Consider the following 17,546-nt stretch of genomic DNA (forward strand, 5'->3'; position numbering starts at 1 on the left):
TAGTAATGTGTTTATATAGCACAAAAATGCGAAATCTTTTTTCCAGACCCGGTTAATTAAAAAATTATAATATAAGTCCAAAGTCTTTTTTCCAGACCCATTTATTTCAAAAATTATAATAATTATAAAAAAAACAAAGACCCACGATCCTATTTATGTTGAATAACATGGAAATGTAGCGTAGTCTTTCTGTCAGACCCAGTTATAAAAGTCATTAAAAACACAACAACAACAACAAAACAAAGACCCTGCAACCATTAAAGGTCAAGTCCTCTTCAGAAAAATGTTGATTTGAATCAATAGAGAAAAATCAGACAAGCACAATGCTGAAAATTTCATCAAAATCGGATGTAAAATAAGAAAGTTATGACATTTCAAAGTTTTGCTTATTTTTAACAAAATAGTTATATGAACGAGCCAGCTACATCCAAATGAGAGAGTCGATGATGTCACTCACTCACTATTTCTTTTGGTTTTCATTGTTTGAATTATACATTATTTCAATTTTTACGAATTTGACGATTAGGACCTCCTTGCCTAAAGCACAAAATGTTAAAATAATAAATTTCCACGTGTTGCAGGCAGGAATGAAACTTCATTTCACATGACAATGACGAGAAAATAAAAATATTTCATATTTCATTTAAGAAAATACAAAAAAATAGTGATTGAGTGATGTCATCAGTTCCTCATTTGCATACCGACCGAGATGTGCATATAACTGTTTTGTGAAATGAAGCGAAACAATAGAATGCCATAACTTTCTTATTTTACATCCGATTTTGATGAAATTTTCAGTGTTATGCTTGTTGAATTTTTCTCTTTTTATTCAAATCAAGTTTTTGTTGCGGTGGACCTGTCCTTTAAAAAAATAATTTCTTGTACATTCCTTCCTTTTTTCTATGAAAAAACCTTAATAACAAAACATTAAGATACATATGAAAAAAACCTGAGAAATAAGATATCAGTAAACAATAGGGGGATTACTTCCCGAAAACGAAGTTGTTGATTGACGATCTATGTTATATTATATAAAAAAAAAAAAAAATTCTAACAAGAGGGGATAACCATTCCATTCCATGTTTTTATTTGGCAATAAGTCATGATTGACTATTTTTGCCACCCCCTGTATGAGAAGTAGGGTAACAATCTTATTTAGTATTATTTTTATTACTTCTTTTTGTCTCACCTGCATTGCAGAGTGAGACTATAGGCGCCGCTTTTCCGACGGCGACGGCGGCGTCAACATCAAATCTTAACCTAAGGTTAAGTTTTTGAAATGACATCTTAACTTAGAAAGTATATGGACCTAGTTCATGAAACTTTGCCATAAGGTTAATCAAGTATTACTGAACATCCTATTAGAGTTTCATGTCACATGACCAAGGTCAAAGGTCATTTAGGGTCAATGAACTTAGACCATGTTGGGGGAATCAACATCAAAATCTTAACCTGAGGTTAAGTTTTTGAAATGTCATCATAACTTAGAAAATATATAGACCTAGTTCATTAAACTTGGTCATAATAGTAATCAAGTATCACTAAACATCCTGTGCAAGTTTCAGGTCACATGATCAAGGTTAAAGGTCGTTTAGGTCAATGAACTTTGGCCACATTGGGGGTATTTGTTGAATTACCATCCTGTAAGTGTATTGGTCTAGTTCATAAAACGTGGAAATAAGAGTAACCAAGTATCACTTAACATCTTGTGCGAGTTATAGTAGTTTTCAAAGTCAGCACTGCTGCTATGTTGAATCGCTTGATGCAGGTGAGACGGTCAGAGGCATTCCACTTGTTTATTATTATTATTTCTTGTATATTCATTCCTTTTTTAATGAAAAAAAACAAAACGTTTAAAATACATATAAAACAAAAAAACTGAGGAATAAGATATCAGCACACAATATGGGGATTACTTCCCGTAAACGATAAGGTTGTTGATCGACGATCTATGAGATATTATATAAAAGAAAATCATTCTAACAAGAGGGGAGAACGTTTTAACAAGTTCTTCGGTACTTTAAATTTTCAGTGTACCAAGCACCATTTGTAATATATTCAGCATTTTTTTATTAGTTACAATTCCAATAATCTCAGTGGCCTAAGATATATTTTCTGGGGTTATATTGACCCGTTAAGCAAAGAGAGAGAGAGAGGGGATTTATGTGATCAAGAAGTGATAAGATTTGAAATGACTGAAAGAGAGAGAGGCAAAGAAAGAAGAGCCCCCTCCCACACCCGTACCAGAGTTATGGAGTTAGGCTGTCCCGTCGGTGGATTCAGGTCCATCAACATCTTGAGTTTTAATCTTTCCAGGGGGCAAACGAGTGTGTGTGTGTGTTTGAGTTTTGTCAGACGTGTCTCAATCAGATATGATTATTTACGCCTGGGACCGACCTTTAACGTCACCATCCGAAAGACGTGACCAGGGCTCGAACCTCGAACCTCTGCATCAATTTGTAACTTCCCCACATAGCTTGGATTACAGGCGCACGCCACAACGCCCAGTCTTTAAATATGGTGTAGTCTTTGCTCTAGACCCATGCAGTTATTTCAAAATAGGAAATTATTAGAAACGATAAAAACAGACAATATTAACAAATACGCCACAATATCATTGATGTAGAACAACGTTGTTGTTGTTATTTTGGGTTTTTAAGGCGCGTACCATTCAAATCTGAATATTTACGCCTTTTATTAATTTGACGTTTTTGTGGTATGCCTTATCACAGGGTTTTATATTTTGGGAGATGCTGGTGTCTAAGTTTTTAGATTAATCTTTTGCTTAATTTGTATTTTAAGAGAACTGGATGTGGGGTAAAGAAAACTCTCTAAACCCAAGCATTTTAACTGGGTTTAATTTTAAAGATTGGTCTTAGCTTTGATTTTTTTTTTCAATATTTGTTTATCTTATAAATAGCTGGGTCTAGACGAAGGTCTAAGCATAATAATAATGTTATTCAACAGGAATAAGAATATGACAAAGTCTTATGTTTTTAAGATTGTTTGAATTAATTTCTAAATGACTGGGTCTGGAATAGAGACAACGCTCTAAAATGTGCTTTTGTACTTGGTCTTAATTTGGAGGATTGTTGGTTCTTAGATTCGTTGTTGGGGGTTGGGTTTTATTGTTTTTTTATTCTTGAAATAATTGTGTCTGGAGGAAAGTCTACAATCGATCTCCATGTCATTCCACAGTAGTTAGATTATTGGGTATTTGTTTTAGACAATTTTATTTTTAAATAATAACCAAGTTTGGAAAATGGACGTTTTCTTTGCAAATTCATAATTACAATGTTTTGTAGGGGTCTTAGTATTATTATACAAAAGAATCTGGGTGTGGGGTACAGACATATTTTTTACTGGGTGTAACTTTTGAAAACTGGTTTTAGATATGTTTTTCTTTTTTAATTCATTTCTTAGATAACCTGGTCTGGAGGAAAGAGTACGTTTTACTACTCATGTTATTCCAAGAGAATATGATAGGGTCTTATGTTAGAAGATTTTTTTTTCGTAATTTTTGTAATGATTAGGTCTGGAATAAAGACAACATTCTAAACCTCTTTTTAAAAACATGTTCTTAGGTTCAAGGATTGCTTGGTATTAGATTTGGAGTTATTTTTATTTTTACTCTTAGCCTTATTTTGAAAAAATAAATGACTGGGTCTGGCTGAAAGACTACGCTATATGTCCATGTTATCCAGCATTAATAAGATTATGGGGTCTTTATACGATTTTTGTTATTGTATTGTTATTTACAATTTTTGAATAACAGGGTCTGGAGAAAAGGCTAAGCTCGATTTTCTTTTTTCCACTGGAATATCATTATGGTATCTTAGTTTGGACTTATATTATAATTTTTGAAATAACTTGGTCTGGAAAAAAGACTGGACTTACATTATAATTTTTGAAACTACTGCGTCTGGAAAAAGACTTTGGACTTTTGTGCTATATGAAGGCATTACTATAGGGTTTTAGTTTTTAGTTTTAAATAACCGGGTCTGGAGAAAAGACTATGCTTGATTCTCAATTTACCCATAGCGCGTATATTCACAATACGTTCAGTATAATTTAAAACAACAACAAAGACTTTGATTCCACCAGTTTTAATTAACTGGGTCTGGAGAGAAGACTAGGCTCAATTCTCATTTTTATTCCACCGGAACATCATTATCGTATCTTAGTTTGGACTTATATCATAATATTTGAAACAATCGGGTCTGGAATAAAGACTTTGGAGTTATATTATTATTTCTTAAACAACCAGGTCTGAAATAAAGACTTTGGATTTATATTATAATTTTTGAAACAACAGAGTCTGAAAAAGACTTTGGATTTATATTATAATTTTTGAAACAACCGGGTCTGGTGAAAAGACTTTGGACTTATATTACCATTTTTAAACAATCGGGTCTGGAATAAAGACTTTAGGCTCATATGATTATTTTTAAACAACCGGGTCTGGAATAAAGACTTTGTACTTATATTACAATTTTTGAAACAACCGGGTCTGGAATAAAGACTTTGGGCTCATATCTTTATTTTTGAAACAACTGGGTTTGGAATAAAGACTTTGGATTTATATTATAATTTTTGACACAACCAGGTCTGGAGAAAAGACTTTGGATTTATATTATAATTTTTTAAACAACCGGGTCTGGTGAAAAGACTTTGGACTTATATTATAATTTTTGAAACAATCGGGTCATGAATAAAGACTTTAGGCTCATATGATTTTTCTTTAAACAACTGGGTCTGGAATAAAGACTTTGTACTTATATTATAATTTTTGAAACAACCGGGTCTGGAATAAAGACTTTGGGCTCATATTATTATTTTTGAAACAACCGGGTCTGGAATAAAAACTTTGGATTTATATTGTAATTTTTGAAACAACCGGGTCTGGAAAAAGACTTTGGATTTATATTATAATTTTTGACACAACCGGGTCTGGAGAAAAGACTTTGGACTTATATTATAATTTTTGAAACAACCGGGTCTGGAAAAAGACTTTGGATTTATATTATAATTTTTGACACAACCGGGTCTGGAGAAAAGACTTTGGACTTATATTATCATTTTTTAAACAATCGGGTCTGGAATAAAGACTTTGGACTTATATTATTATTTTTGAAACAACCGGGTCTGGAATAAAGACTTTGGATTTATACTATTATTTTTTAAACAACCGGGTCTGGAATAAAGACTTTGGATTTATACTATTTTTTTTTAAACAACCGGGTTTGGAATAAAGACTTTGGACTTATATTATTATTTTTGAAACAACCGGGTCTGGAATAAAGACTTTGGATTTATACTATTATTTTTGAAACAACAGGGTCTGGAAAAAGACTTTGGATTTATATTATAATTTTTGACACAACCGGGTCTGGAGAAAAGACTTTGGATTTATATTATAATTTTTTAAACAACTGGGTCTGGTGAAAAGACTTTGGACTTATATTATAATTTTTGAAACAATCGGGTCACGAATAAAGACTTTAGGCTCATATGATTATTCTTTAAACAACTGGGTCTGGAATAAAGACTTTGTACTTATATTATAATTTTTGAAACAACCGGGTCTGGAATAAAGACTTTGGGCTCATATTATTATTTTTGAAACAACCGGGTCTGGAATAAAAACTTTGGATTTATATTGTAATTTTTGAAACAACCGGGTCTGGAAAAAGACTTTGGATTTATATTATAATTTTTGACACAACCGGGTCTGGAGAAAAGACTTTGGATTTATATTATAATTTTTTAAACAACCGGGTCTGGTGAAAAGACTTTGGACTTATATTATAATTTTTGAAACAATCGGGTCATGAATAAAGACTTTAGGCTCATATGATTTTTCTTTAAACAACTGGGTCTGGAATAAAGACTTTGTACTTATATTATAATTTTTGAAACAACCGGGTCTGGAATAAAGACTTTGGGCTCATATTATTATTTTTGAAACAACCGGGTCTGGAATAAAAACTTTGGATTTATATTTTAATTTTTGAAACAACCGGGTCTGGAAAAAGACTTTGGATTTATATTATAATTTTTGACACAACCGGGTCTGGAGAAAAGACTTTGGACTTATATTATAATTTTTAAAACAACCGGGTCTGGAAAAAGACTTTGGATTTATATTATAATTTTTGACACAACCGGGTCTGGAGAAAAGACTTTGGACTTATATTATCATTTTTTAAACAATCGGGTCTGGAATAAAGACTTTGGACTTATATTATTATTTTTGAAACAACCGGGTCTGGAATAAAGACTTTGGATTCATACTATTATTTTTGAAACAACCGGGTCTGGAATAAAGACTTTGGATTCATATTATTATTTTTGAAACAACCGGGTCTGGAATAAAGACTTTGGATTTATACTATTATTTTTGAAACAACCGGGTCTGGAATAAAGACTTTGGATTTATATTATAATTTTTGAAAGAACAGAGTCTGGAAAAAAGACTTTGGATTTATATTATAATTTTTTAAACAACCGGGTCTGGTGAAAAGACTTTGGACTTATATTATAATTTTTGAAACAATCGGGTCATGAATAAAGACTTTAGGCTCATATGATTTTTCTTTAAACAACTGGGTCTGGAATAAAGACTTTGTACTTATATTATAATTTTTGAAACAACCGGGTCTGGAATAAAGACTTTGGGCTCATATTATTATTTTTGAAACAACCGGGTCTGGAATAAAAACTTTGGATTTATATTGTAATTTTTGAAACAACCGGGTCTGGAAAAAGACTTTGGATTTATATTATAATTTTTGACACAACCGGGTCTGGAGAAAAGACTTTGGACTTATATTATAATTTTTTAAACAACCGGGTCTGGAATAAATACTTTGGATCTATACTATTATTTTTGAAACAACAGGGTCTGGAAAAAGACTTTGGATTTATATTATAATTTTTGACACAACCGGGTCTGGAGAAAAGACTTTGGATTTATATGATAATTCTTTAAACAACTGGGTCTGGTGAAAAGACTTTGGACTTATATTATAATTTTTGAAACAATCGGGTCATGAATAAAGACTTTAGGCTCATATGATTTTTCTTTAACCAACTGGGTCTGGAATAAAAACTTTGTACTTATATTATAATTTTTGAAACAACCGGGTCTGGAATAAAGACTTTGGGCTCATATCATTATTTTTTAAACAACCGGGTTTGGAATAAAGACTTTGGATTTATATTATAATTTTTGACACAACCGGGTCTGGAGAAAAGACTTTGGATTGATATGATAATTTTTTAAACAACCGGGTCTGGAATAAAGACTTTGGATTCATACTATTATTTTTGAAACAACCGGGTCTGGAATAAAGACTTTGGATTCATACTATTATTTTTGAAACAACCGGTTTGGAATAAAGACTTTGGATTTATACTATTATTTTTGAAACAACCGGGTCTGGAATAAAGACTTTGGATCTATACTATTATTTTTTAAACAACCGGGTCTGGAATAAAGACTTTGGATTTATAGTATTATTTTTTAAACAACCGGGTTTGGAATAAAGACTTTGGATTTATATTATTATTTTTGAAACAACCGGGTCTGGAATAAAGACTTTGGATCTATACTATTATTTTTGAAACAACAGGGTCTGGAGAAAAGACTTTGGATTTATATGATAATTTTTTAAACAACTGGGTCTGGAATAAAGACTTTGGGCTCATATTATTATTTTTTAAACAACCGGGTCTGGAATAAAAACTTTGGATTTATATTGTAATTTTTGAAACAACCGGGTCTGGAAAAAGACTTTGGATTTATATTATAATTTTTGACACAACCGGGTCTGGAGAAAAGACTTTGGACTTATATTATCATTTTTTAAACAATCGGGTCTGGAATAAAGACTTTGGACTTATATTATTATTTTTGAAACAACCGGGTCTGGAATAAAGACTTTGGATTCATATTATTATTTTTGAAACAACCGGGTCTGGAATAAAGACTTTGGATTTATACTATTATTTTTTAAACAACCGGGTCTGGAATAAAGACTTTGGATTTATATTATTATTTTTGAAACAACCGGGTCTGGAATAAAGACTTTGTACTTATATTATAATTTTTGAAACAACCGGGTCTGGAATAAAGACTTTGGGCTCATATCATTATTTTTTAAACAACCGGGTTTGGAATAAAGACTTTGGATTTATATTATAATTTTTGACACAACCGGGTCTGGAGAAAAGACTTTGGATTTATATTATAATTTTTTAAACAACCGGGTCTGGTGAAAAGACTTTGGACTTATATTATAATTTTTGAAACAATCGGGTCATGAATAAAGACTTTAGGCTCATATGATTTTTCTTTAAACAACTGGGTCTGGAATAAAGACTTTGTACTTATATTATAATTTTTGAAACAACCGGGTCTGGAATAAAGACTTTGGGCTCATATTATTATTTTTGAAACAACCGGGTCTGGAATAAAAACTTTGGATTTATATTGTAATTTTTGAAACAACCGGGTCTGGAAAAAGACTTTGGATTTATATTATAATTTTTGACACAACCGGGTCTGGAGAAAAGACTTTGGACTTATATTATAATTTTTGAAACAACCGGGTCTGGAATAAAGACTTTGGACTTATATTATTATTTTTGAAACAACCGGGTCTGGAATAAAGACTTTGGATTCATACTATTATTTTTGAAACAACCGGGTCTGGAATAAAGACTTTGGATTTATACTATTATTTTTTAAACAACCGGGTTTGGAATAAAGACTTTGGATTTATATTATAATTTTTGAAACAACCGGGTCTGGAATAAAGACTTTGGATCTATACTGTTATTTTTGAAACAACAGGGTCTGGAGAAAAGACTTTGGATTCATATTATAATTTTTTAAACAACCGGGTCTGGTGAAAAGACTTTGGACTTATATTATAATTTTTGAAACAATCGGGTCATGAATAAAGACTTTAGGCTCATATGATTTTTCTTTAAACAACTGGGTCTGGAATAAAGACTTTGTACTTATATTATAATTTTTGAAACAACCGGGTCTGGAATAAAGACTTTGGGCTCATATTATTATTTTTGAAACAACCGGGTCTGGAATAAAAACTTTGGATTTATATTGTAATTTTTGAAACAACCGGGTCTGGAAAAAGACTTTGGATTTATATTATAATTTTTGACACAACCGGGTCTGGAGAAAAGACTTTGGACTTATATTATCATTTTTTAAACAATCGGGTCTGGAATAAAGACTTTGGACTTATATTATTATTTTTGAAACAACCGGGTCTGGAATAAAGACTTTGGATTTATACTATTATTTTTTAAACAACCGGGTCTGGAATAAAGACTTTGGATTTATATTATTATTTTTGAAACAACCGGGTCTGGAATAAAGACTTTGTACTTATATTATAATTTTTGAAACAACCGGGTCTGGAATAAAGACTTTGGGCTCATATCATTATTTTTTAAACAACCGGGTCTGGAATAAAGACTTTGGATTTATATTATAATTTTTGAAACAACCGGGTCTGGAGAAAAGACTTTGGATTTATATTATAATTTTTGAAACAACCGGGTCTGGTGAAAAGACTTTGGACTTATATTATAATTTTTGAAACAATTGGGTCATGAATAAAGACTTTAGGCTGATATGATTTTTCTTTAAACAACTGGGTCTGGAATAAAGACTTTGTACTTATATTATAATTTTTGAAACAACCGGGTCTGGAATAAAGACTTTGGGCTCATATTATTATTTTTGAAACAACCGGGTCTGGAATAAAAACTTTGGATTTATATTGTAATTTTTGAAACAACCGGGTCTGGAAAAAGACTTTGGATTTATATTATAATTTTTGACACAACCGGGTCTGGAGAAAAGACTTTGGACTTATATTATAATTTTTGAAACAACCGGGTCTGGAAAAAGACTTTGGATTTATTTTATAATTTTTGACACAACCGGGTCTGGAGAAAAGACTTTGGACTTATATTATCATTTTTAAACAATCGGGTCTGGAATAAAGACTTTGGACTTATATTATTATTTTTGAAACAACCGGGTCTGGAATAAAGACTTTGGATTTATACTATTATTTTTTAAACAACCGGGTCTGGAATAAAGACTTTGGATTTATATTATTATTTTTGAAACAACCGGGTCTGGAATAAAGACTTTGGATTTATATTATAATTTTTGAAACAACAGGGTCTGGAGAAAAGACTTTGGATTTATATTATAATTTTTTAAACAACCGGGTCTGGTGAAAAGACTTTGGACTTATATTATAATTTTTGAAACAATCGGGTCATGAATAAAGACTTTAGGCTCATATGATTATTCTTTAAACAACTGGGTCTGGAATAAAGACTTTGTACTTATATTATAATTTTTGAAACAACCGGGTCTGGAATAAAGACTTTGGGCTCATATTATTATTTTTGAAACAACCGGGTCTGGAATAAAAACTTTGGATTTATATTGTAATTTTTGAAACAACCGGGTCTGGAAAAAGACTTTGGATTTATATTATAATTTTTGACACAACCGGGTCTGGAGAAAAGACTTTGGACTTATATTATCATTTTTTAAACAATCGGGTCTGGAATAAAGACTTTGGACTTATATTATTATTTTTGAAACAACCGGGTCTGGAATAAAGACTTTGGATTCATACTATTATTTTTGAAACAACCGGGTCTGGAATAAAGACTTTGGATTCATACTATTATTTTTTAAACAACCGGGTTTGGAATAAAGACTTTGGATTTATATTATTATTTTTGAAACAACCGGGTCTGGAATAAAGACTTTGGATCTATACTATTATTTTTGAAACAACAGGGTCTGGAGAAAAGACTTTGGATTGATATGATAATTTTTTAAACAACCGGGTCTGGTGAAAAGACTTTGGACTTATATTATATTTTTTGAAACAACCGGGTCTGGTGAAAAGACTTTGGACTTATATTATAATTTTTGAAACAATCGGGTCATGAATAAAGACTTTAGGCTCATATGATTTTTCTTTAAACAACTGGGTCTGGAATAAAGACTTTGTACTTATATTATAATTTTTGAAACAACCGGGTCTGGAATAAAGACTTTGGGCTCATATTATTATTTTTGAAACAACCGGGTCTGGAATAAAAACTTTGGATTTATATTGTAATTTTTGAAACAACAGGGTCTGGAAAAAGACTTTGGATTTATATTATAATTTTTGACACAACCGGGTCTGGAGAAAAGACTTTGGACTTATATTATAATTTTTGAAACAACCGGGTCTGGAAAAAGACTTTGGATTTATATTATAATTTTTTAAACAACCGGGTCTGGTGAAAAGACTTTGGACTTATATTATAATTTTTGAAACAATCGGGTCATGAATAAAGACTTTAGGCTCATATGATTTTTCTTTAAACAACTGGGTCTGGAATAAAGACTTTGTACTTATATTATAATTTTTGAAACAACCGAGGTCTGGAATAAAGACTTTGGGCTCATATTATTATTTTTTAAACAACCGAGTCTGGAATAAAAACTTTGGATTTATATTATAATTTTTGACACAACCGGGTCTGGAGAAAATACTTTGGACTTATATTATAATTTTTGAAACAACCGGGTCTGGAAAAAGACTTTGGATTTATATTATAATTTTTGACACAACCGGGTCTGGAGAAAAGACTTTGGACTTATATTATCATTTTTGAAACAACCGGGTCTGGAATAAAGACTTTGGATTTATATTATTATTTTTGAAACAACCGGGTCTGGAATAAAGACTTTGGATCTATACTATTATTTTTGATACAACAGGGTCTGGAAAAAGACTTTGGATTTATATTATAATTTTTGACACAACCGGGTCTGGAGAAAAGACTTTGGATTTATATGATAATTTTTTAAACAACTGGGTCTGGTGAAAAGACTTTGGACTTATATTATAATTTTTGAAACAATCGGGTCATGAATAAAGACTTTAGGCTCATATGATTATTCTTTAAACAACTGGGTCTGGAATAAAGACTTTGTACTTATATTATAATTTTTGAAACAACCGGGTCTGGAATAAAGACTTTGGGCTCATATTATTATTTTTTAAACAACCGGGTTTGGAATAAAGACTTTTGATTTATATTATAATTTTTGACACAACCGGGTCTGGAGAAAAGACTTTGGATTTATATGATAATTTTTGAAACAACCGGGTCTGGTGAAAAGACTTTGGACTTATATTATAATTTTTGAAACAATCGGGTCATGAATAAAGACTTTAGGCTCATATGATTTTTCTTTAAACAACTGGGTCTGGAATAAAGACTTTGTACTTATATTATAATTTTTGAAACAACTGGGTCTGGAATAAAGACTTTGTACTTATATTATAATTTTTGAAACAACCGGTCTGGAATAAAGACTTTGGGCTCATATTATTATTTTTGAAACAACCGGGTCTGGAATAAAAACTTTGGATTTATATTGTAATTTTTGAAACAACCGGGTCTGGAAAAAGACTTTGGATTTATATTATAATTTTTGACACAACCGGGTCTGGAGAAAAGACTTTGGACTTATATTATAATTTTTGAAACAACCGGGTCTGGAAAAAGACTTTGGATTTATATTATAATTTTTGACACAACCGGGTCTGGTGAAAAGACTTTGGACTTATATTATCATTTTTTAAACAATCGGGTCTGGAATAAAGACTTTGGACTTATATTATTATTTTTTGAAACAACCGGGTCTGGAATAAAGACTTTGGACTTATATTATAATTTTTGAAACAACCGGGTCTGGAAAAAGACTTTGGATTTATATTATAATTTTTGACACAACCGGGTCTGGAATAAAGACTTTGGACTTATATTATTATTTTTGAAACAACCGGGTCTGGAATAAAGACTTTGGATTCATACTATAATTTTTGAAACAACCGGGTCTGGAATAAAGACTTTGGATTTATACTATTTTTTTTAAACAACCGGGTTTGGAATAAAGACTTTGGATTTATATTATCATTTTTGAAACAACCGGGTCTGGAATAAAGACTTTGGATCTATACTATTATTTTTGAAACAACAGGGTCTGGAGAAAAGACTTTGGATTTATATGATAATTTTTTAAACAACCGGGTCTGGTGAAAAGACTTTGGACTTATATTGTAATTTTTGAAACAATCGGGTCATGAATAAAGACTTTAGGCTCATATGATTTTTCTTTAAACAACTTGGTCTGGAATAAAGACTTTGTACTTATATTATAATTTTTGAAACAACCGAGGTCTGGAATAAAGACTTTGGGCTCATATTATTATTTTTAAACAACCGAGTCTCGAATAAAAACTTTGGATTTATATTGTAATTTTTGAAACAACCGGGTCTGGAAAAAGACTTTGGATTTATATTATAATTTTTGACACAACCGGGTCTGGAGAAAAGACTTTGGACTTATATTATAATTTTTGAAACAACCGGGTCTGGAAAAAGACTTTGGATTTATATTATAATTTTTGACACAACCGGGTCTGGAGAAAAGACTTTGGACTTATATTATCATTTTTTAAACAATCGGGTCTGGAATAAAGACTTTGGACTTATATTATTATTTTTGAAACAACCGGGTCTGGAATAAAGACTTTGGATTTATACTATTATTTTTGAAACAACCGGGTCTGGAATAAAGACTTTGGATTTATACTATTATTTTTGAAACAACCGGGTCTGGAATAAAGACTTTGGATTTATATTATTATTTTTGAAACAACCGGGTCTGGAATAAAGACTTTGGATTTATACTATTATTTTTGAAACAACAGGGTCTGGAAAAAGACTTTGGATTTATATTATAATTTTTGACACAACCGGGTCTGGAGAAAAGACTTTGGATTGATATGATAATTTTTTAAACAACTGGGTCTGGTGAAAAGACTTTGGACTTATATTATAATTTTTGAAACAATCGGGTCATGAATAAAGACTTTAGGCTCATATGATTTTTCTTTAAACAACTGGGTCTTGAAAAAAGACTTTGTACTTATATTATAATTTTTGAAACAACTGGGTCTGGAATAAAGACTTTGGGCTCATATCATTATTTTTTAAACAACCGGGTTTGGAATAAAGACTTTTGATTTATATTATAATTTTTGACACAACCGGGTCTGGAGAAAAGACTTTGGATTTATATGATAATTTTTTAAACAACCGGGTCTGTTGAAAAGACTTTGGACTTATATTATAATTTTTGAAACAATCGGGTCATGAATAAAGACTTTAGGCTGATATGATTTTTCTTTAAACAACCGGGTCTGGAATAAAGACTTTGTACTTATATTACAATTTTTGAAACAACCGGGTCTGGAATAAAGACTTTGGGCTCATATTATTATTTTTGAAACAACCGGGTTTGGAATAAAGACTTTGGATTTATATTATAATTTTTGACACAACCGGGTCTGGAGAAAAGACTTTGGATTTATATGATAATTTTTGAAACAACCGGGTCTGGTGAAAAGACTTTGGACTTATATTATAATTTTTGAAACAATCGGGTCATGAATAAAGACTTTAGGCTCATATGATTTTTCTTTAAACAACTGGGTCTGGAATAAAGACTTTGTACTTATATTATAATTTTTGAAACAACTGGGTCTGGAATAAAGACTTTGGGCTCATATCATTATTTTTTAAACAACCGGGTTTGGAATAAAGACTTTTGATTTATATTATAATTTTTGACACAACCGGGTCTGGAGAAAAGACTTTGGGCTCATATCATTATTTTTTAAACAACCGGGTCTGGAATAAAGACTTTGGATTTATATTATAATTTTTGAAACAACCGGGTCTGGAGAAAAGACTTTGGATTTATATTATAATTTTTGAAACAACCGGGTCTGGTGAAAAGACTTTGGACTTATATTATAATTTTTGAAACAATCGGGTCATGAATAAAGACTTTAGGCTCATATGATTTTTCTTTAAACAACTGGGTCTGGAATAAAGACTTTGTACTTATATTATAATTTTTGAAACAACCGGGTCTGGAAAAAGACTTTGGATTTATATTATAATTTTTGACACAACCGGGTCTGGAGAAAAGACTTTGGACTTATATTATAATTTTTGAAACAACCGGGTCTGGAAAAAGACTTTGGATTTATATTATAATTTTTGACACAACCGGGTCTGGAGAAAAGACTTTGGACTTATATTATCATTTTTGAAACAACCGGGTCTGGAATAAAGACTTTGGATTTATATTATTATTTTTGAAACAACCGGGTCTGGAATAAAGACTTTGGATTTATACTATTATTTTTGAAACAACAGGGTCTGGAAAAAGACTTTGGATTTATATTATAATTTTTGACACAACCGGTCTGGAGAAAAGACTTTGGATTTATATTATAATTTTTTAAACAACCGGGTCTGGTGAAAAGACTTTGGACTTATATTATAATTTTTGAAACAATCGGGTCATGAATAAAGACTTTAGGCTCATATGATTTTTCTTTAAACAACTGGGTCTGGAATAAAGACTTTGTACTTATATTACAATTTTTGAAACAACCGGGTCTGGAATAAAGACTTTGGGCTCATATCATTATTTTTTAAACAACCGGGTTTGGAATAAAGACTTTGGATTTATATTATAATTTTTGACACAACCAGGTCTGGAGAAAAGACTTTGGATTTATATTATAATTTTTGAAACAACCGGGTCTGGTGAAAAGACTTTGGACTTATATTATAATTTTTGAAACAATCGGGTCATGAATAAAGACTTTAGGCTCATATGATTTTTCTTTAAACAACCGGGTCTGGAATAAAGACTTTGGGCTCATATTATTATTTTTGAAACAACCGGGTCTGGAATAAAAACTTTGGATTTATATTGTAATTTTTGAAACAACCGGGTCTCGAAAAAGACTTTGGATTTATATTATAATTTTTGAAACAACCGGGTCTGGAGAAAAGACTTTGGACTTATATTATAATTTTTGAAACAACCGGGTCTGGAAAAAGACTTTGGATTTATTTTATAATTTTTGACACAACCGGGTCTGGAGAAAAGACTTTGGACTTATATTATCATTTTTTAAACAATCGGGTCTGGAATAAAGACTTTGGACTTATATTATTATTTTTGAAACAACCGGGTCTGGAATAAAGACTTTGGATTCATACTATTATTTTTGAAACAACCGGGTCTGGAATAAAGACTTTGGATTTATATTATTATTTTTTAAACAACCGGGTCTGGAATAAAGACTTTGGATTTATATTATTATTTTTTAAACAACCGGGTCTGGAATAAAGACTTTGGATTTATACTATTATTTTTTAAACAACAGGGTCTGGAAAAAGACTTTGGATTTATATTATAATTTTTTAAACAACCGGGTCTGGTGAAAAGACTTTGGACTTATATTATAATTTTTGAAACAATCGGGTCATGAATAAAGACTTTAGGCTCATATGATTTTTCTTTAAACAACTGGGTCTGGAATAAAGACTTTGTACTTATATTATAATTTTTGAAACAACCGGGTCTGGAATAAAGACTTTGGGCTCATATTATTATTTTTTAAACAACCGAATCTGGAATAAAACTTTGGATTTATATTATAATTTTTGAAACAACCGGGTCTGGAAAAAGACTTTGGATTTATATTATAATTTTTGACACAACCGGGTCTGGAGAAAAGACTTTGGACTTATATTATAATTTTTGAAACAACCGGGTCTGGAAAAAGACTTTGGATTTATTTTATAATTTTTGACACAACCGGGTCTGGAGAAAAGACTTTGGACTTATATTATCATTTTTTAAACAATCGGGTCTGGAATAAAGACTTTGGACTTATATTATTATTTTTGAAACAACCGGGTCTGGAATAAAGACTTTGGATTCATACTATTATTTTTGAAACAACCGGGTCTGGAATAAAGACTTTGGATTTATACTATTATTTTTTAAACAACCGGGTCTGGAATAAAGACTTTGGATTTATATTATTATTTTTGAAACAACCGGGTCTGGAATAAAGACTTTGGATTTATACTATTATTTTTGAAACAACAGGGTCTGGAAAAAGACTTTGGATTTATATTATAATTTTTTAAACAACCGGGTCTGGAGAAAAGACTTTGGACTTATATTATCATTTTTGAAACAATCGGGTCTGGAATAAAGACTTTAGGCTCATATGATTATTTTTTTAACAACCGGGTCTGCAATAAAGACTTTGTACTTATATTATAATTTTTTTAAACAACCGGGTCTGGAATAAAGACTTTGGGCTCATATTATAATTTTTGAAACAACCGGGTCTGGAATAAAGACTTTGGATTTATATTATAATTTGTTAATTAACCGGGTCAGGAAAACAGACTTTGCACTTTTGTGCTATATGAACGCATTACTATACGATTTTAGTTCAGAACGGATTTGCCAAAAATCCCTTCAAATTTATTACATTTGTGGGTAAAGTCATTATTACATTTGTGGGCGATCA

Source organism: Lytechinus variegatus, chromosome 6, assembly GCF_018143015.1.
Source record: "Lytechinus variegatus isolate NC3 chromosome 6, Lvar_3.0, whole genome shotgun sequence".
NCBI lineage: Eukaryota > Metazoa > Echinodermata > Echinoidea > Temnopleuroida > Toxopneustidae > Lytechinus > Lytechinus variegatus.